This window comes from Myotis myotis, unplaced genomic scaffold, assembly GCF_014108235.1.
Source record: "Myotis myotis isolate mMyoMyo1 unplaced genomic scaffold, mMyoMyo1.p scaffold_m19_p_1, whole genome shotgun sequence".
Lineage (NCBI taxonomy): Eukaryota > Metazoa > Chordata > Mammalia > Chiroptera > Vespertilionidae > Myotis > Myotis myotis.
The window spans coordinates 146,721,082-146,740,814 of record NW_023416313.1 but is presented as its reverse complement, the minus strand read 5'-3'; the positions used below and the strand labels follow the sequence as shown (position 1 = coordinate 146,740,814).

At 44.4% G+C, this 19,733-nt stretch overlaps 1 pseudogene; it reads right to left on the bottom strand.

Annotated features, from left to right (window-relative positions):
* Positions 1-16,206: 16,206 nt before the first annotated feature.
* LOC118663813 lies at positions 16,207-17,916 on the bottom strand (annotated as a pseudogene).
* Positions 17,917-19,733: the final 1,817 nt, after the last annotated feature.

Below are 19,733 nucleotides of genomic sequence, written 5' to 3'. Positions count from 1 at the left end.
CTAATAATTTTCCTTTTGTGTGTGTGTGTGTGTGTGTGTGTTTGTGTGTGTGTCCCAATTTACCCCTTTATCTGTCAATAGACACTTGGGTTGTTTCCACCTTTTGGCTATTATAACAAATGCTGCTATAAATATTTGTGTTAAACTTCCATGTGGCCCTGGTCAGTTTTCTCAGTGGTTAGAGCATCAGTACTTGGATCAAGGGGTCTTGGGTTCAATTCCCAGTCAGGTGCATATACCTCAGCTGCGGTTCAATGCCCAGCACAAGTTGGGGTGTGTGTTGGAGGCAACCAATCCATGTGTCTATCTCACATCAATTTTTCTATTTTTCTCTTCCCCCTCCTTCTTCCCTTTCTATCTGTGTAAAAATCAATGGACAAAATACACTCAGGTGAGGACTTAAAAAATAAACACCCTCCCCTTCCTGCAAAGAAACCAAAAATACTTCAGTGTGGATGATATGTTTTGATTTCTCTTGGCTATATGCCTAGGAGTGGAATTTCTGGGTCATATGGTAATCCTAGGTTTAAGTTTTCAAGGAATTGCTAAACTGTTTATTGCAGTGGTTGCATCATTTTACATTCCTACCAGCAACATATGAATATGTCCATTTTTCACATCGCAGCAACACTGGTTATTATTATTATCACTAGAGGCCCAGTGCATGGATTCGTGCACATTGAAAGGAAATTAATTAGAAGGTGGCTCGCAGGGTGGGACTGGGCAAGATGGACCAGACATGCCCTCAAGCCAACCTCCCTCAGTCCCTCCCCAGCCAGATGCACCCGGGGCATCACCAGGGCTCGAAAGGCATCTGCGGGCTAAGTGGGGTCCCTTTGGTAGGGGAAGTCCCTCGGCTCAAAACCGGCAGTCTGACATCCCCCCGAGGGGCCCTGGAGTGTGAGAGGGCACTCTGCAATGTTGCTGTTGCTCAGCAGCTTCTGCATTGAGCAACGGCCCCCTGGTGATCAGTATGCAGCATATCTACCAGTTGGATGGTTGGATGGTCACCTAGGCTTTTATGTATAGAGATTATTTTTATTATAGCCATCTTACTGGGTATGGAATGGTATTGTCGTTTTGGTTTACATATTATTAATAACTAATGAGGTTTGGCATCTTTCCCAGGGTTTGCTGGTCATTTGTGTATCTTCTTTGGATAAATGTTGACCTTTCTCATCATCCTCATTCCTGTGTCCCTCACTATTTGGGTTGGTTTTTCAAGAGTTGATCTGGAATCTTGAACACAGCCACCTTGACATGCTATGCAGATTAGGCTGAAAATGAAAGGGTGGGGAGTTCAGGGAAACTTTTAATTTCAATGGATAGTCAAATGGCAAAGACTGTGTAGGAAAGTGCTCCCAAATCTAGAAGTAGAGATACCAAGTTAGGGGAGGGGAAGCTTACTGAGGTGGCAGACACGTAGAAAAGAGTGTGAAACAATTACCTTCCTAAGAAAGAACCCCACCTGGGAAAAGCCTCACTGGAGAGACTGTTTCTTTCTAGATGTGTCCAAAGTTGAGTCAAACTAAAAGATGGCAAAATTCATCTGTGATTTGTAATCTTAAGAACCCGAGTCTAAGTATAATCCTATCTAATAAAAGAGAAACATGGTAATTAGCGTACATCAGCTACCCTTTCCATTGGCTAATCAGGGCGATATGCAAATTAACTGACAGCCAAGATGGCTGCCGGAAGCCAGGCAGCTTGAAGCTAACATGAGGCTTGCTTGCTTCAGTGACGGAGGAAACCAACGTTCCCCCCCTGCCTTGCTGGCCTCTGAGCTTGCAGTTTGAAACATTGTAACAAATATAGAAGCTAAACAAAACCCCAGAAACCAGCTTTCAGCCCGCCGAGATCTCAGAGCTGGAGTTGAAACAGTGTTTTGATTATAGAACCCAAACAAACCAGATACCTGCTTTCAGCAGCAGAGGCCTTAGAGCTGGAGCCAGAGCTAAATCTGGCCCAGAATAAAACAAAATAAAAAGAAAAAAAGGAGCGGTTGGGAGCTTCAGTCACCCGCCAGCCTGAAAACAGCCCTCAGCCCCTCACCCAGACTGGCCAGGCACCCCAGTGGGGACCCACACCCTGAAGGGTGTGTGACCAGCTGCAAACAGCCATCATCCCCTCACCCAGGCTGGCCAAGCACCCCAGTGGGGACCCCCACCCTGATCTGTGACACCCTTCAGGGCAAACCAGCTGGCCCCCACCTGTGCACCCGTGCACCCGTGCACCAGGCCTCTACCCTATATAGTAAAAGGGTAATATGCCTCCCAGCACCGGGATCAGCAGAGCTGAGAGGCCTCCCGGCACCGGGATCAGTGTGACAGGAGGCAGCGCCCAAACCCCCTGATCGCCCTGCAGCTCTGTGTTTGACAGGGGGCGGGCCACAACCTCCTTATCTGCCCTGCTCTGTTCCTGACAGGGGAAGGCGCCCCAACCCCTCCCTCCCCCATGGGCCCTGCTCTGTGAGTGACAGGGGGGAGCTCCCCAACCCCCTGATGGGCCCTGTTCTGTGCGTGACAGGTTACGGAGCCTCAACCCCCTGATTGGCCCTGCTCTGTGAGTGACAGGGGGTGGTGCCGCAACCTCCCCATCGACCCTGCCTTGAGTGTGACAGGGGGCGGTGCCCCAACCCCCCAATCAGCCCTACCCTGAGTGTGACTGAGGGTGGCATCGCAACCTCCCGATCCGCCCTGCTCTGTGCATGACAAGGGGCGGTGTCCCAACACCCCAATCGGCCCTGCTCTGAGCCTGACCAGGGGCTGCACCTAGGGATTGGGCCTGCCCTTTCCCACCCGGGAGCAGGCCTAAGCCAGCAGGTCGTTATCTCCCGAGGGGTCCCAGACTGTGAGAGGTCACAGGCCGGGCTGAGGGGCCCCCCTGTCCCCCGAGTGCACAAATTTTTTTGCACTGGGCCTCTAGTTTAATAATAATCATATATCTGGAAAAGAAGATATGAAAATAATATCTAACAACTTAATGGTGGCTAATATTGATTGATCTCTGGCCATGGATCCTCACTTCACCCTTTGAGTGAGCTACTGATATTTCTTCCATTTTACAAATGAGAAATCTAAGACCCCTAGAAGGTAGGGGGCATGCTCTATATCACTCAGCTCATAAGAGTGGAGGGGAACAGTGATTAGAATGCAGTGATGTGGTTCCATAGTCTGAGATCTTATCCACAACTCTATAAACATCATCATTTCTTACATTGTTCCAGGAATCTGGGGGAAAATAAAATGTGTGAAGTATAAAAGTTTCTGTCTATATGTCTGACTAGAGGCCCAGTGCACGAAATTTGTGCTTTGGGGTGTGTGTCTCTCAGCCCAGCCTGCTCCCTCTCCAATCTGGGACCCCTCAAAGGATGTCCGACTGCCTCAGTGGGATCGGCCTAAACAGGCAGTCGGACATCCATCTCACAATCCAGGACTGCTGGATCCCAACCACTCGCCTGCCTGCCTGCTTGATTGCCCCTAACTGCTTCTGCCTGCCAGCCTGATCACCCGCTAACCACTCCCCTGCCAGCCTGATTGACACCTAGCTGCTCCCTTGCTGGCCCAATTGCCCCCAACTGCCCTCCCCTGCAGGCCTGATCACCCCCAACTGCCGTCCCCTGCCGGCCTGGTCGTCTCCAACAGCCCTCCCCTGTAGGACTGGTCACCCTAACTGCCCTCCCCTGTTGGCCATCTTGTGGCGGCCATCTTGTGTCCACATGGAGGCGGCCATCTTGTGTGTTGGAGTGATGGTCTATTTGCATATTACTCTTTTATTAGATAGGATGTGGGACTCTTGTTCCCTTAGAAGAGGAAGGTATCTCAGTGGCTACCATATTGTGATGGAAAAGTTCATTTAGATCACATATTCCCTTTGCTCTTATCCTTTCCAAGCATGTCAAACTTGCGGCTAGTGGGCCGCATGCCTGGTTTAGGCCTTGAGTTTGACATGCATGCATCCCTGATGTTCTTCCTCAACATGCGGGAGAATGTCATGCTTGACCCATGATGGTCAATCAATCCCCTTGGGCCTTAGCCTCTCACCAAATCACTTCTAGTGCTTACTGCAAGTGGGCAGGGCCATTCCTTGTAGGCAATGACAATGGCACAATGAAACGACCTTCCCACACTCTCACATGGCATTTGAGGCTCCTGCTATAAACCCATTTCCCTGAGTCTGATCATTCTCAAGTTATGCTACAATTAGAACCTACAGGTATAATGGGCCAGAACTTGGCTGATCTGATCTGTCCATGAAGCTCCACTGTGTTGTTGAGAAGAGATTCCTTCTTCAGTTAGGGTTAGCTCTACATTCCTATTAGGAGGGTGGAGTGACATTCAGAGTTTCTGGAGTGTTTACATGACATCAAAAACAGTTTTGAGGGAGAGACCTGTCAGTGAAGGAGAACCTGGGTTATGTGTTAGTGTTGGGAAGATTGTGCTTCTATTTGGCCTCTGTAGTAGTGAGGATGGGGAGAGTGGGCAGGGATGGGGAGGGAAACATGTCTACAGGACAGACGCACATGTATGAAATTTCCAGAGTTTGGGCATCCACTAGAACACTCTTTAATTTTTCCTATGGCCCACCCAGCAACAAAGAGCAATGTTGGAATGTTGGGTTGGGGATAATTCAATAAAACTCTGGAGTGAGCAAATGTCTGGGGTCATGAGTAGAAAGGGGACTATAGAGAAAAGGGAAGGAGAAGTGAGCTTGGGTGAAGACAGTGTGCTCATCCTTACCAAACTGGAGTAAGTGTAACAATAGAGACCCATCCAATTAATTGGTGTTGATTGTACTTCTGGGTTAGAGAGAGTTGGAATGGAGCCATGTTCTGGGTTGTGATGTTGCCTATGAGGTGATCTTGGATCAACTTCTCCCCTATTCCCCATTTCTCACATGAGGACCTTTATCTACCTAGGAACTTTGCCAACCAAGGCCATTTCTTTTCCCCAAAACATTTACCTTAAGGCCAAAAGGTCACACCACACCCTTCTGGATTGAATGGGTTCTTTCTCTTCCCATCTTACTCAAGGTGTGTACTTTCTTACCACATCTGTACGGGATGTGGCCAATGGTTTGGTTTGGGCTAGGTAAGAGGGATGCTACTGAATCATTTACCAGAACCCCTAGTATATGGCTGAAAAACTGGTGGGTCTTTCTCTCTATTTCTCAGTTCAGGGCAGATGTAACAAAGTGTCGTGTTTGGAAAATCTAATTCACACATAGGATGCATGTGTCACATCCTCATCTGTCCCCAAATCTTGGCATGACACCTCTTAGTTGTAGATGTTCCTCTGCTGTTAAGTTCCTCTGTTTCTGATCAAATACTAGGAAGCAACACTGGAGCCATAAGTGAACAAAGCAGAAGATCTGGAGCATCCCAGCCAGCCCTTCAGAGTCTGCCCAGAACTCAGGTATTGCAGTAACCCTCTGGGCCTCTGAGAGCTGTTTACCAGTGGAACTGTGGCAGGAGGATTGACTGAGATACCAATGACTATACTATTCTCTCTGTATTCTCTATGCTCAACCCTTTGCCAGCACCTCTAGTATGTGATTGCAAAAGTAGACATTTTTTATGTTCCCTTGTCTCAGGTTCCTAAGCCTGGAAGACTGAACCTGTTACTGGACCATGATTAATTCATTAAGGCTTTTAGGAGTCAGTTTTCTGGCCTCTTTGACATCATATGCTAATACTTAGGCCAGTGATGGCGAACCTATGACACGTGTGTCAGAGGTGACACGCGAACTCATTTTTTGGTTGATTTTTCTTTGTTAAACGGCATTTAAATATATAAAATAAATATCAAAAATATAAGTCTTTGTTTTACTATGGTTGCAAATATCAAAAAATTTCTATATGTGACACGGCAGCAGAGTTAAGTTAGGGTTTTTCAAAATGCTGACACGCTGAGCTCAAAAGGTTCGCCATCACTGACTTAGGCTGTACAGCTACAAGCATTTTAAATACCTACACATAAGTACTGACTCATAAGTGGTACTTTAACTCCTGAGGAGATAATGGGGACCAGAATCAGTGAGGTTAGCATTGGTTTGTGTCTATGACTTGGCCCCTTTCTCCCAGAAATGTCATCTTTGTCACAGTGTCACAGGAGCAGAAGGTCAGGCTTTATTTTCTTGACCTCATAGAGAATATAATAGATAAAGGGAGAAAAGTCTTGTCTCAAGAGAGTCCACCCCTCTGCTGAGTGTCCCAGGGGAGAGGGTTTCCACTGACAAATCAGCTCCCCGCTGACTCGTGTAGGGAGATGACTTAGCTATATTTAAGTAATTTGAGTCTGTCATTTGGGAGCTGTTTGTGTGTGTGTGTGTGTGTGTGTGTGTGTGTGTGTGTGTGTGTGATTGTGTGTGTGTGTGTGTGTATTAACAAAAGTACAGGGTGGGGGACGAGGGAACTCAAAGGGCATGAATGTGAATCTGTACCTTATTATGTTCTAGAACATATGTAATTTATATGTTAGCTCATTGAATTCTCCACCTTCTGCATGGGCATCATCATTAATCATATTTTCAAATGAAACAGACTCAGAGATATTGTCATGTGCTCAAGGTTACATGGTTATAGAAAGTACATACACATGAACATGCATGTACACACACCACACACACACACACACACACACACAGAACACATGCCTGCCAAACGCAAACAGTCCTTTATGCCACTCTAAGAAGCAGTGGAGCCATAGCTGGCAGATTTTAGCTCAGCAAAAAGTGTTTCTTGGAATGGCTGCTCAGGTAGCCTAGGAGCTTTCTCTCCAGACATCTGTTGCAACGGAGGCTGAAGAACCTCTTAGAGGCCTGAAAGTTTCTCATGGGTGTGGGCATAAAATGACTTTTAAGACACCTTGCAGTTCTGAGCCTGTTAGAAGAGACCTGACCTGGGGTTTAGGAGTCCTGGGCTCCAGTTCCGTTAGGTGGCTCAATTGCTAATTTTTGGGCCTCATTGTCCTCATCTAACAGAAGGAGATTGGGCTATGTAGAGACTTTCAAGACATTGCTAACCATAGAAACCTTTCCTTGAATGGATTACAGTTGTGTCAAGGTAGCTTTATGAAATCATATATCTATATTTATACCTATATCTATAGCCATGTACATGGGCACAGGCAGACATATTTATATATTTATTTATGTGCACATTTTATATGAATACATGCACACGTATGTATATTCGTGTGTGCTTGTGTGCATAGTTGCATATTTTTGTTTGCTTTGATCCCTTCATGAGCATCATCCCTTTTCTGAGCATGATCTTGGCACATCTTTGTTTCAGGACTTTCAGCACCCAAACAGAAGCTGTGTGAAGCCATCTGCTCTCTCCTCATTACAAAAGTGGTCAAGATCATTAAGATATTCTGCGACAGAGGCCATTGTGGGCAACAAGACGTGAGAAGACACACCCTCGAGGGTGATGGGAACCCATAAAGAGACATTTCTCACGTATGAAAATGAGTTTGGTATCAGTGTGTGTGCTTTTGATTGGGGAATATTCATCTATAACTGTCACTGAACTTAACTTCAAAGCAGCACCCATATGGGCATCAAGACCTGGGAAGGGATGGCTGCTGGGCATGCCTGGCTAGACTGACCCAGGCACAGGGGGACCAGTGTCAACAAAGAATCTCATGCCACACGTGAGGCTTTCAACCTAAGAGCTGGATGACTTCGAGAATCACTGTGGGCTTGGAATCTAAGGTTGTAGCAGTACCACGATAGCCTGCGGTTGGAGGCTGTTTTTCAGTTTTTTTCTGGCAGCACATGAGGTGGCCTGATCTGACGTGATGATGAGGAAATGCGGCATCTCTTCCATGTCAGAGTTTATAGTGAAGTTTATCCCCATAGGCTACCTTTTCTGTAAACCATAAAGAAATGGCTGCCCTGGTTGTGTTTTAATTCCCTGTGTCTCCTTTTCATCCAGAGGTGGGGATCCACTGACCTCAGAATGGGAAAGTTATTTTCAATCCCAAATATTGCTGTTCTGAAGGTAAATGTAACAATGCACATGGAAACTGGAAGTCGTAACGCAGAAGAATAGTATCCTCTCACAGGATGATTTTTATGGTGTGGATTTCCCATCCAGATTTGGGCCATTTGGACCAACCCATATGAAAATTAGTTTGGCATCAGTGACTTGGGGAAATTCTGATGGAAGTCCTTTAGAATGTGAGTTTCAAGAGGGCAAGGATGGTGCCTGCCATGTTCACTTCTGAGTGTCCAGTGCCTGGCACATAGTGGGTGTTCAATATCTAGTTGTTTGCAAAGTAGTGCCATCCAGTCCTGCTGCAAAGACTCCTTTCCTTACTCTGTTGGTAGCTGTAGCCCAGGTGGGCAGCACAGATCTCAGACTAGAAGCCAGGTGACCATGAATGACCAAGGGACTGGCTGAAAGGGGCTGTGGCTGGGAGTTAAAGGCCTATCAGGAGACTCCAAGCCCCCGGTGGACTTGGGGCTGGATGTGAGAGGCTCAGTCACAGGAGGTGTGGAGAAGGGTTAAGCTGGGTCATAACACAGCAAGGTTGTGTGAGGAGAGGGTAGGAGGTGGGGGTGAGCAGAAAATAAAAAATGGGAGGAATGTGAGCAGAGAGAACAGAGGCAGGCCTGGCCCACAGCTGGTACCCAGTGAGTGTTGTTTAATAAATAAAGGGGAGAAATCAGTGGTTTCTATATAGAAATGGATATTTATTACGGCCATAGCAGCCTCCACATAGGGCGGTCTACACTCTTCCCTGAAGGAAAATGGCCAGCCACAGAGGGAGTCACTGCTCTCATTGACCTCTTTCTCCAGGGCAGGAAGCTCAGGTCTTGGTGAAGACCAGGAGCTGTTCCACTTTTCATCCGAAAAAGACCATGCCTGGGCCATGTTGATAGAAGCAAGGGGCCTCGGGGCCTCCTGTAGGCAGAGAGAGGCAAGCCTGAGCTGGCCTGCTCGTGGTCCTGCTCTCCCCGACTCCCCCTCTTTTAGGGGGCTGTATGGGGATCAGGGGTAGTCCTGGGGTCCTGGCCTTGAGTGTTCTCCCAGCTCCAAGTGGCCGAGGCCCTGCCCACAGAGCTTGTGTGTGGAGGTGCTTGCCTGGGCTTGTGCAGGCCCTGGTCTCACACAGGCGTGGGCTTGAACTTGGCTCTCCCTGCGAGTCCAGGCTTGGGACTGCAAAGCCCTGAGGGTTGGCCCAGTTTCTTGACACCAAAGCTTAGTTCAATAATCAGTAGCCACAGTAGTGATAGAGGGTGCATATCTCTATTTAGTCCTCTCAGAGGATGTGGCTTTTTCTGAGGCAGCTACCTCAGGGGACACAATATAACTTCCAGATAAGGTGGTGTGTCAGTTTCCTGTGGCCACTGTAACAAATAATCACCAACTTGATGACTTAAAGAAACAGGAATTTGTTCTCTCACAGTTCCAGAGGCCGGAAGTCTGACCTCAGTTTCACGGGACTAAAATCAAGGTGTCAGCCGGTCATCTCCCCTCTGGAGGTTCTAATGTGGTATCTGTTTCTTACCTCTTCCAGCTTCAGGAACTACATTCCTTGGCTCATGGCCCCTTCCTCCATCTTCAAAATATAAAAGAGTATAATGAAAAAATACAAATAAACCAAGATAACAGGCAAAAATTAATATCACCTGATATTCACCACCTAGTTACAACCAATGATTTGGTATATATATATATATATATATATATATATATATATATATATATATATATATATATTGCTAATCCTCACCCAAAGACACTTTTTCATTGATTTTTAGAGAGAATGGAAGGGAGGGGGAGAGACAGAGAAAGAAACATGGATGTAAGAGAGACACATTGATTGGTTGCCTCCAGCATCAGAGCCTGGGATCAAGCCTGCAAACAAGGTACATGCCCTTAACCAGAAATTGAACCAAGGACCCTTCAGTCCACAGGCTGATGCTCTATCCACTGAGTCAAACAGGCTTGGGCTGGTGTGTATTTTAATAAGAACTTTTTCGCCGAAACCGGTTTGGCTCAGTGGATGGAGCGTCAGCCTGCGGACTGGGAGGTCCCGGGTTCGATTCCGGTCAAGGGCATGTACCTGGGTTTCGGGCACATCCCGGTGGGGGATGTGCAGGAGGCAGCTGATCGATGTTTCTCTCTCATCGATGTTTCTAACTCTCTCTATCTCTCTCCCTTCCTCTCTGTGAAAAATCAATAAAATATATATTTTAAAAAAAAAGAACTTTTTCATATGCAAATATGTATACTTAGCAAAATAAAAATGGGAGAATGCCACATAAAGCATCTCATGGGGGACAAAGGGATGTGCACATGGCAGATACTTTAGTAACAAAGGAAGAGCTGGGGCTCAGTTCTACACAGTCCCCAGGAAAAACTGCTGGTCTCAGAAGAGGTGGTATTTTCCTTCACTCTTCCACATATGTCATTCTTCCTGTTTTACAGTTGTGTGATGATCTAACCAGACAGTGACACAGCCAAGGAAGAGTTGAATGTGCACTATCCTGTGCTCAATGATAGTCTTGGGAAAATGCACACACAGAGCTTCATTTAATGCCATCAGGGACTGATGGGGATGATAAGACATGGTGTAAAATAGAAGTGTGGCCTTTAGGGCAAGGATGAATGTGGAGGTATAAGGAGAAGCCTAGTAAGACATAAACTGATAGTTCATAAATTCCTTAGTAGACAGTGTTGTATTGCAAATCGGCAAGCTGGACAAGACACCTAATGAGCCAATTAGTTAAGAGTCATCTTTATTGTGTGCAGGTTCAGAACAGATTACCTCTGTCAAATTCTGAACAAATACAAGAGGGAGTATTTCCTTTTTATATCCTTCTAGTTCTTTGTGTAAGACAGCTTATAACCTTGAATACATATCAAATCTAATCAAACACCTGTAATATCTATACAGACAACTTGTAACTTTGAGTGCACATAATATCTAATTAAACACCTGTAACCTTGGATGAACAAACACTTGGAAAAATACGTGAATTAATATAATGTATCAGCCCCTTTAGATGGCTAGCGTGCAAGGTCAGACAATTAAGTTTATCTTTTCTATTCAAGCAAAAAACAAAGTTATATTTTATAGAATAAGAGACTAAAAATAACAGAGTAGTTCTTTCAAACAGCAGTTTTTCAAAAGGAGGGATTACTATGCTTCAATAGGAGACTTTTAAAGAATCAAGCATAGAAAAGAGACTGGCTTTTCAGGAGCTTCTTGGTATCCCCAGGGAATGGGGTTTGGAGGAATGTTTTAGCACTGATCAGTTGTCACCAAGTACATTTTTTGTCAATCCAAAGAAAAGCTTTATCTCTTCCTTTTTCTGTCTCTGTATATCATTTCTGGCCTTCGATATATGCTTTGCCTATTTAACATTACTTTCAAGTGGTGTTATGTGCACCCCCATTCGTGCATATCACTACCTTCCCCCCATTAAGTTTCCTTTCTAGGAACATGACATTCTAAAAGTGGACAACGACAGAGTATTTTCAGTATTGCCTGTCTGTATGAAGAATGAATTTCATCTTTAGGAATTTTACCACATACCTGATGCTGCACACCAATGTTCTCATCTGACAGCTCACCTCTAATCCAAACTAGCCAGACTGAGAGGAGGAGGGTACACACGATGTACTCAGGGAACCTGGGACCGGTGAACAATGGGAGCACTAGGGGTGGATCCAATGTGATAACCCTGTGCCATGGCTTCCTGATGGGAAGTAGACATTCCAACTTGACTTGGTCACAGTATAACCTTTCATTGCCTTAAGTTGAATAAAAAATAGTCTGTTATAGAAAAAAGAAGCAAAATACTTGAGGATGAGTTAAGTTTGAGAACTCATTTCGATTAATCAGTAACCACAGACTTCAATTAACTGCTGTCACCACAAACCAGCTTTCCACGGTTCACTGTTTCTCAAGAGCTGTCACTTAGTCACTTTAGCCACGTGAGAACCTCATTCAGAGATGACTGTGCACTTGAGATCAAAGTCGGGCATGCTATTTTCTGCAAATTCTGAGACTCTTCATTGTTTGAATTGACATTAGGGAGCCAAATCATAGGAACACTAGAGAGAGTCTGCCAGGGAAGGGTTTTTACATAATACAGATGGAGATGGAATGTCCATGCCTGGGCAATTGTTTCATTCAGAAAGGATGTATTAAATACTTTCTTTGTGTGTGGCATTCTACCAAAAATATGGTGAGCAATGACAGATTTAGTTTCTAATCTTGAGGAGTGAGACATACATTAGCCAAATAAACACACATGTATATGATTATGAATGATATCAAGTACTCTGGGAGAAAAAATTATGAAGATTATGACTGGTTAACCTGACCTTTTATTGAGGTTGGGAAAGATTGTGCCGAAGAGGCAACACCTGCCAGTCATGCCAACATACAGTTGAAGGTGGAGATGTTCCCTGATATGTTCAGGTATTTATCTTAAGGTAATCACACACCTGGAGGTTCTGGAGTGCCTCTTAGCATTATGAGAAATAATGAGAAATTTTGCCAAAAATAATTTCTTCTATTTTTCAGAAAATATGAGGAATTCCTAGACAATAGGCATAAGTGAATAAATTAAAGTCTGAAAATTTAAAGCTACTATTAACCAAACCATCATAGTAATGCAAAAACCTTGGATTGGGGGATGTTATTTCCAATAACCTGTTCAAAAATTGGTATCTAAGATATGTAAAGAAGTCTTTAAAACCCTTAAGGTAAATAAGTCAAATGTAAATGTCCAAAGGATATGCTCGACATTCTCAGAAGAGCAAACTCAAATGGCTAATAAATTTCTGAAAAGATAAGGAACCTCACCAGTAGTCAGGGAAGTGGTAATAGAAACCACTATGATTTACCACTTCAAACCAAGTAGAATGAAAAAAATTATTAAGCTTTACAATACTAAGTATTAATTAGAACAATAACTTTGTGAAGCAATTAGGCAATACCAAAGAAACTGAAGGCATGTATATTCTATAACCTGGACATTCCACTTTAAGGATATACCTAACAGACATTCCTGCACATGGACACATAGAAGCATAATAAAGAATGCTCACTGCAATTGTGTGTTTTTTAAACCTCTATTGTTGAGATTATTACAGAAGTCCCTCTTTTTTCCTCCTTCACCCGGTTTCTGTCCCACCCCAGGCCTTTGCCACCCTATTGTCTTTGTTCATAGGTAATGCATATATGCGTACAAGAATTTTGTTTACTCTCTTCCTGCCCCCCCCCCTCTGAGAACTGTCAGTCTGTTCCATTTTCATGCCTCTGATTCTATTTTATTCACCAGTTTATTCCATTCATTAGATTTCTCATTTGTTTATTTTGATTTTTAGTTTCAATTGTTGATAGGTATGTATTTGTTGCCATTTTGTTGTTCAGATTTTTTTAACTTAAAACAAATTTTTATTACACAAAGGTCACATAATTGGATATTTCTCTACTTTGTACACAATTATTCTTACTCTCCATAGAAAGGCTGCATCTTCACTTCTCATTGGGTGATGGCAAGCACCAAAATCCTGATTTTAACAGAATAGCAGTAAAAGTGCCTCAGTGATTGGGAGAAACTAAGATGGCAGCATAGGTAAACACCGGGAAATTGTCGCCTCCCACAACAATTGAAAATTACCGCAAAGGACTGAGCAAACATCATCCAGAACAACAGAAAGGCTGGCTGAGTGTAAATTCTACAACTAGAAGGAAAGAGAAGAACGCTGAGAGCCAGAGGCGCTGCGGAGGTGAAGCGCAGAGGTACAGCGGCTCGCGCACACGAGGAAAGGGGGTGGCACCTGAGGACGCGGCTGTCTTTTTGAATCACAAACTCCTGACTGCTCTGAACTCCGGTTCCGGGAAGTCTCTGGGGACCCAGGTCTCATACGGGGAGAAGCTGGTCTGTCCGGCAGCGGGTGAACTTGAAGGCGGCTTTCCCTCAGAGGTGCTTGCAGCCGTTACCGGGACACTGAGAAGCGCGACTCCGGGCGGAGAATCGGCCATAGCTGCTTTCTCCGCCCTTTGACTCCCTGAGACCCCGCCCCACCCAGGCTGGGGCAGAGGCTTTTGCATGTGAATGTACCTAACTGCAGCCCAGCCAGGCAGACCCGGAACTTCCAAGAGAAGGCCCAAGGCCCCACAGCGGCTTGCATTGCTTCACAGCTGAGCCTCTTCGTGGCTCCTGCTGTGTGGCCTCAGGCAGAGGCTGAATTAGCACCTCCTTAGATCCAGGAGCCACTGTACCCAGTGGTCAGAGGGGGACCATCCAGATTGCAACTCCTCAGATCCATAAGGGACACACTCAGGGAGCAGACTCAGTGAGCACCAAAGCCCCACTGAAGCAAATCTTGCCCCAGAAGGGTGTCTTCAGCACAGAAGTTCTCCCACTTTAGACACAGCTGATTCTCACAGCCAATTGGCCTGGAGGTCAATTCCTCCCAGTGATCCTACAACAACCAAGGCACCAAGAGTGCACCAAGAGTGTCCACCCCAGGTAACTGGGGAGGCTGAGCTACTGGGCCCTACAGGACACCTGGCGCGCAGGGCCACTCTATCAACACAGGGAAGCTGCCAAAATGCGGAGACAAAGAAACAGGTCACAAATAGCAGAAATGGAGGAAAGCAAACGATTGGATATAGAGTTCAAGGCCACGTTTATAAGGTTTTTCAAGAATTTTATGGAAACCGCCGATAAATTTAATGAATCCCTCAATAAGTATAGTGAGACCATGGAGGACATGAAAAAGGACCAACTAGAAATTAAGCATACACTGACTGAAATAAAGAATAATTTACAGAGATCCAGCAGCAGACAAGAGGATCCCAAGAATCAAGTCAAAGATTTGAAATACAAAGAAACAAAAAATACCCAACCGAAAAAGAAAAAAGAAAAGAGATTCCAAAAATATGAAGATAGTGTAAGGAACCTCTGGGACAACTTCAAGCGTACCAACATGAGAATTATAGGGGTACCAGAAGGAGAGAGAGGGCAAGATATTGAAAACCTTTTTGAAGAAATAATGACAGAAAACTTCCCATACCTGGTGAAAGAAATGAACTTACAAGTCCAGGAAGCACAGAGAACCCCAAACAAAAGGAATCCAAAGAGGACCACACCAAGACACATCATAATTAAAATGCCAAGAGCAAAAGATAAAGAGAGAATCTTAAAAGCAGCAAGAGAAAGACAGTCAGTTACCTACAAGGGAGTACCCATACGACTGTCAGCTGATTTCTCAACAGAAACCATGCAGGCCAGAAGAGAGTGGCAAGAAATATTCAAAGTGATGAATAGCAAGAACCTGCAACCAAGATTACTTTATCCAGCAAAGCTATCATTCAGAATAGAAGGTCAGATAAAGAGCTTCACGGATAAGAAAAAGCTAAAGGAGTTCATCACCACCAAACCAGCATTATATGAAATGCTGAAAGGTATTCTTTAAGAAGAGGAAGAAGAAAAAGGAACTCTGACCATTTGCCACAGCATGGATGGAACTAGAGAGCGGATAAATACCACATGATCTCACTCATTTGTGGAATATAATGAACAACATAAGCTGATGACTGTCGGGACTTGGAGGGAAGGTAGGGGAGGGTGGGGGTATGGGGGAAAGATCAACCAAAGGACTTATATGCAAGCATATAGGCCTAATCAATGGACATGGACAACGGGGGGGGGTGAGGGCATGAGCGGGGGGGGGGGGGTAGAGGGTAACGTGGGGACAAGGACACATATGTAATATCTTAATCAATAAAAAATATATTAAAAAAAAAGCTTTGCTGCTAGGATATATCAGAAAACTAGTATTTCTTGACATGAGGTATAAACACATTTGTTAACTTACTTTTAATAAATGGAAAGGATTTTAAAGGAGAAAAAAAAAAAAAGTGCCTCAGTGATTTAAGTTGAAAGCCGTACATTGGTATATGGTTCTTGCACTTATCAGGAATGTACAAATGTATTTTTATTCAAAAATACAAAATAAATTATCTGTAGGCATGGACAATGGCAGCAGTAAACCATTGTGTGTTGTCAACTGAAACCAGTAACTGGCGGTTAGAGTGATTTTCTTGAACATCAGCCAGCCTTTTCTTCAGTCATTTCCTTCAACTGACTTCTCTGAAGTTATAGGTGAGCAGATGACCTGAGCATCCTCTCAGTTCTCACTAATGATGGTAAAGCACTATTGCAGGGCTAGAACATGCCGCCTCCCATCCCTCTCCCATCCCACCCACCCCACCCATCCCAGGGTCCTCCTCTTTAGGAATTTCTGTGACCACGACTTCTGCTGTTGTTAACAGAGGCCATGCCAGCAGCATCCGGTAAAGCAGTTCTTACAACCTTATTTGGACCAATGATTCCTTTTTCCACCTTACTCACAAAATCTCCAAGCATGGCGTCATAACCATTTTCTGAGGAACTTTGCATAATTTCCTCAACTATCAATGACCCCTCAACACCTGCATTCTTAGCAATGGTCATTGCAGGAATTTTCAGCGCTTTCTTAATAATTTCTATACCAATTTTTTGATCTTCATTAGTTGGAGTTAATGAGCCCAAGGCTGGAATGCACCAAAGCACGGCACAGCCCCCTCCTAGAACAATGCCTTCCTCCACAGCAGCTCGGGGAGCATTGAGGGCATCTGTGGCTCTGTCTTTCTTTTCATTCACTTCAACATCACTTGTCCCACCAACCTTCAGCACAGCTACCCCATCTGAGAGTTTGGCCAGGTGTTCACTTAGTTTTTCCTTTTCATATTCACTAGTTGTGATATCTAAGTGCTCGATGATTTCTTGAATATGCTTTTTTAATTTGAACCTTGTCACCTTTTCCTTTCAAGAGCATGGCATCGTCTTTGGTCACAATGACCTCTCCAACTTTTCCTAATTCGTGGGGCTGAACATCTTCTAGATTGAGAGTCAATCTTTCTTCCCCAAACATGGCACCACCAGTAGCAATACCCATGTCTTTAAGCTGGTTCTTCTATTGTCCTCAAAACCTGGAGCTTTGACTGCTACAACCTGAAGGCCAGCTTTTAGCCTATTCAAAACAAGTGTACTTAGAGCTTCTCCATCAACATCTTCAGCAATTATGACCAGGGGCTTACGGTGAGCATTGGCAATTTCAAGAGCAGGTACGATGGATTGAACACTAGAAATGTTCTCTTCACTCAACAGAATGTATGCATCTTGGAAATCACATTCCTGACATGTTGCTGTATTAATAAAGTATGGAGAAATATAACCTCGATCAAACTTCATGCCTTCAACAATTTCTAAGTCATCATTCAGTGTTTTTCCATCCTTTACAGTGATGAAGCCTTTCCTTCCAACCCTTTTCATTGCATCAGAAATTATGTTGCCAGTTCCTTTGTCTCCATTTGCAGGAATTGTAGCAACCTTAGCTATTTCTTCAGGGGTTGTCACAGGTTTAGACTGCTTCTTAAGTTCAGAAATTATAGCATCAACAGCTAACATCACACCTCTCCTGATTTCCACTGGATTAGCACCTTTACTGATCTTCTCAAAGCCTTCCTTGGCAATGGAGCATGCCAGCACAGTAGCAGTGGTGGTGTCATCCCCACTCTCTTCATTTGTATTATTGGCAACATCTTGAACAAGTTTAGCACCAATATTTTTATATTTATCTTTTAAGTCAATGGACTGCAATGGTCACACCATATTTTTTACTTTGGGACTTCCCCAGCTCTGTTCAATAATCACTGTTCTTCTCTTTGGCCCCATTGTAATGGCTACAGCATCGGCTAAAAGGTCTACACCTTGAAGCATTAAGGCTCGAGCCTCTGCACCAATTTTTACATCTTTGGCATAAGCCCAAGTGATATGAGGATCCAGTGCCCTGGACATGGGCCTAATCTGCTGGACTGTGTGTAATCGAAGCATTTCTGCAGGGCAGTGGCAGGGCATGCAGGCGGCAAGGCAGGCCGTTGGTGGTGAGTAAGCTTGTTGTCATATTTTTGATCTTTTTCTTCTTCTTCCTCTTCTTAAAGAATACCGTTCAACATTTCATATAATACTGGCTTGGTGGTGATGAATTCCTTTAGCTTTTTCTTGTCTGTGAAGCTCTTTATCTGACCTTCAATTCTAAATGATAGCTTTGCTGGGCAGAGTAATCTTGATTGTAGGTCCTTATTAGTTATCACTTTGAATATTTCTTTCCACTACCTTTGACTTACATAGTTCCTGTTGAGAAATCAGCTGACAGTCATATGGGCATTTCCTTTTGGTAACTAACTGCTTTTCTCTTGCTGCTTTTAAGATTCTCTCTTTGTCTTTAGCCCCTGACATTTTAATTATGATGTGTCTTAGTGTGGTCTTGTAATCTGGTGTGGTCTTTTTTGGGTTCCTCTTGTTTGGGACTCTCTGTGCATCCTGGACTTCTATGTCTATTTCTGTCATCAGGTAAGGGAAGTTTTCTGTCATTATTTCTTCAAGTAGGTTTTTAATATCTTGCTCTCTTTTTTTTCTGGCACCCCCATAATGTGAATGTTGCTACACTTGAAGTTGTCCCAGAGGCTCCTTACACTATCTCATCTTTTTGGATTCTTTCTTCTTTTTGCTCTTCCGGTTGAGTGTTTTTTGCTTCCTCATATTTCAATTCATTGATTTGATTATAAGAATTCTCTACTCTACTATTGAATTCCTGTATATTATTCTTTATTTCAGTGAGTGTATGCATAATTTCTAACTGGCCCTTTTCCATGTTTTTGAAGGTTTCTAGAAGATTCTTGAGTAACCTTATAACTGTGGATTTGAACTCTATATCCAGTAGTTTTCTTTCTTCCATTTCTTTAGTTTGTGACATGTTTCATTGTCTCTGCATTTTGGCTGCTTCCCTATATTTGTTTTTACTCTATGTATTCGGTAGAGCTTCTATGTCTCCTTGAGTTGGTAGAGTAGCCTTGTGTAGTAGGTGCTCTATAGGGCCCAGTTGCTCAGCTTCCCAAGTCACCTGAGTTGGGAACTCTAGGTGCACAGCTTTGTGAGCTTTGAGCATAGTCTTGTTGTAGTTGAGACTTGATTGCTGTTGGTGTCACTGGGAGGAATTAACCTCCAGGCCCATTGGCTGTGAAGACCAGCTGTGAGTACAGTGTGAGAGCAGCTGTACAGGAGACACCCTTATGGAGCAGGACTTGCTTCAGTGGGGCTTTGGTGCTCACTGAGTCTGCCCCTTGAGTGTGTCACTTATGGATGTGTCACTTATGGATGTGTGGAGTTATAATCTGGCATGGTCTGAGACTGACCACTGGGTACACTGGCTCTTGGGTCTCCAGGGATGTGAAAAGTCAACCACTGCCTGTGGCCACCCAGCAGGAGCTACAGAGAGATCTTCAAATTCCTCCTCTTTGTATCGGGCTTGGAAGTGTCCAGATGAGGCCCAGCTATGAAACAAGGCAGGCTGATGCTGGTGCCAGGTCTTGGACCTTTTAGAGATAGATTTGGGGCTCCCTGACTCAGCTGCAGCTTGTTTGAGAGATTTTAGCCTGATCAAGGACAGGCCATTCATATGAAAAAGCTGCCAAATTCAGCTTGGGTGGGGTTGTAAATTGGATGAGGTGGGGTCTTAGGGAATCACCAGGGTGGAGCAAACAGAAATGGCTGGCTGCCAGTCAGCCCTGCAACTGCGGAGGTCACAGCATAGCAACAATGATCCCTGAGAGCACCTCTGTCTGGGAGAAAGCTGCCCCTGAGTTCCTGTT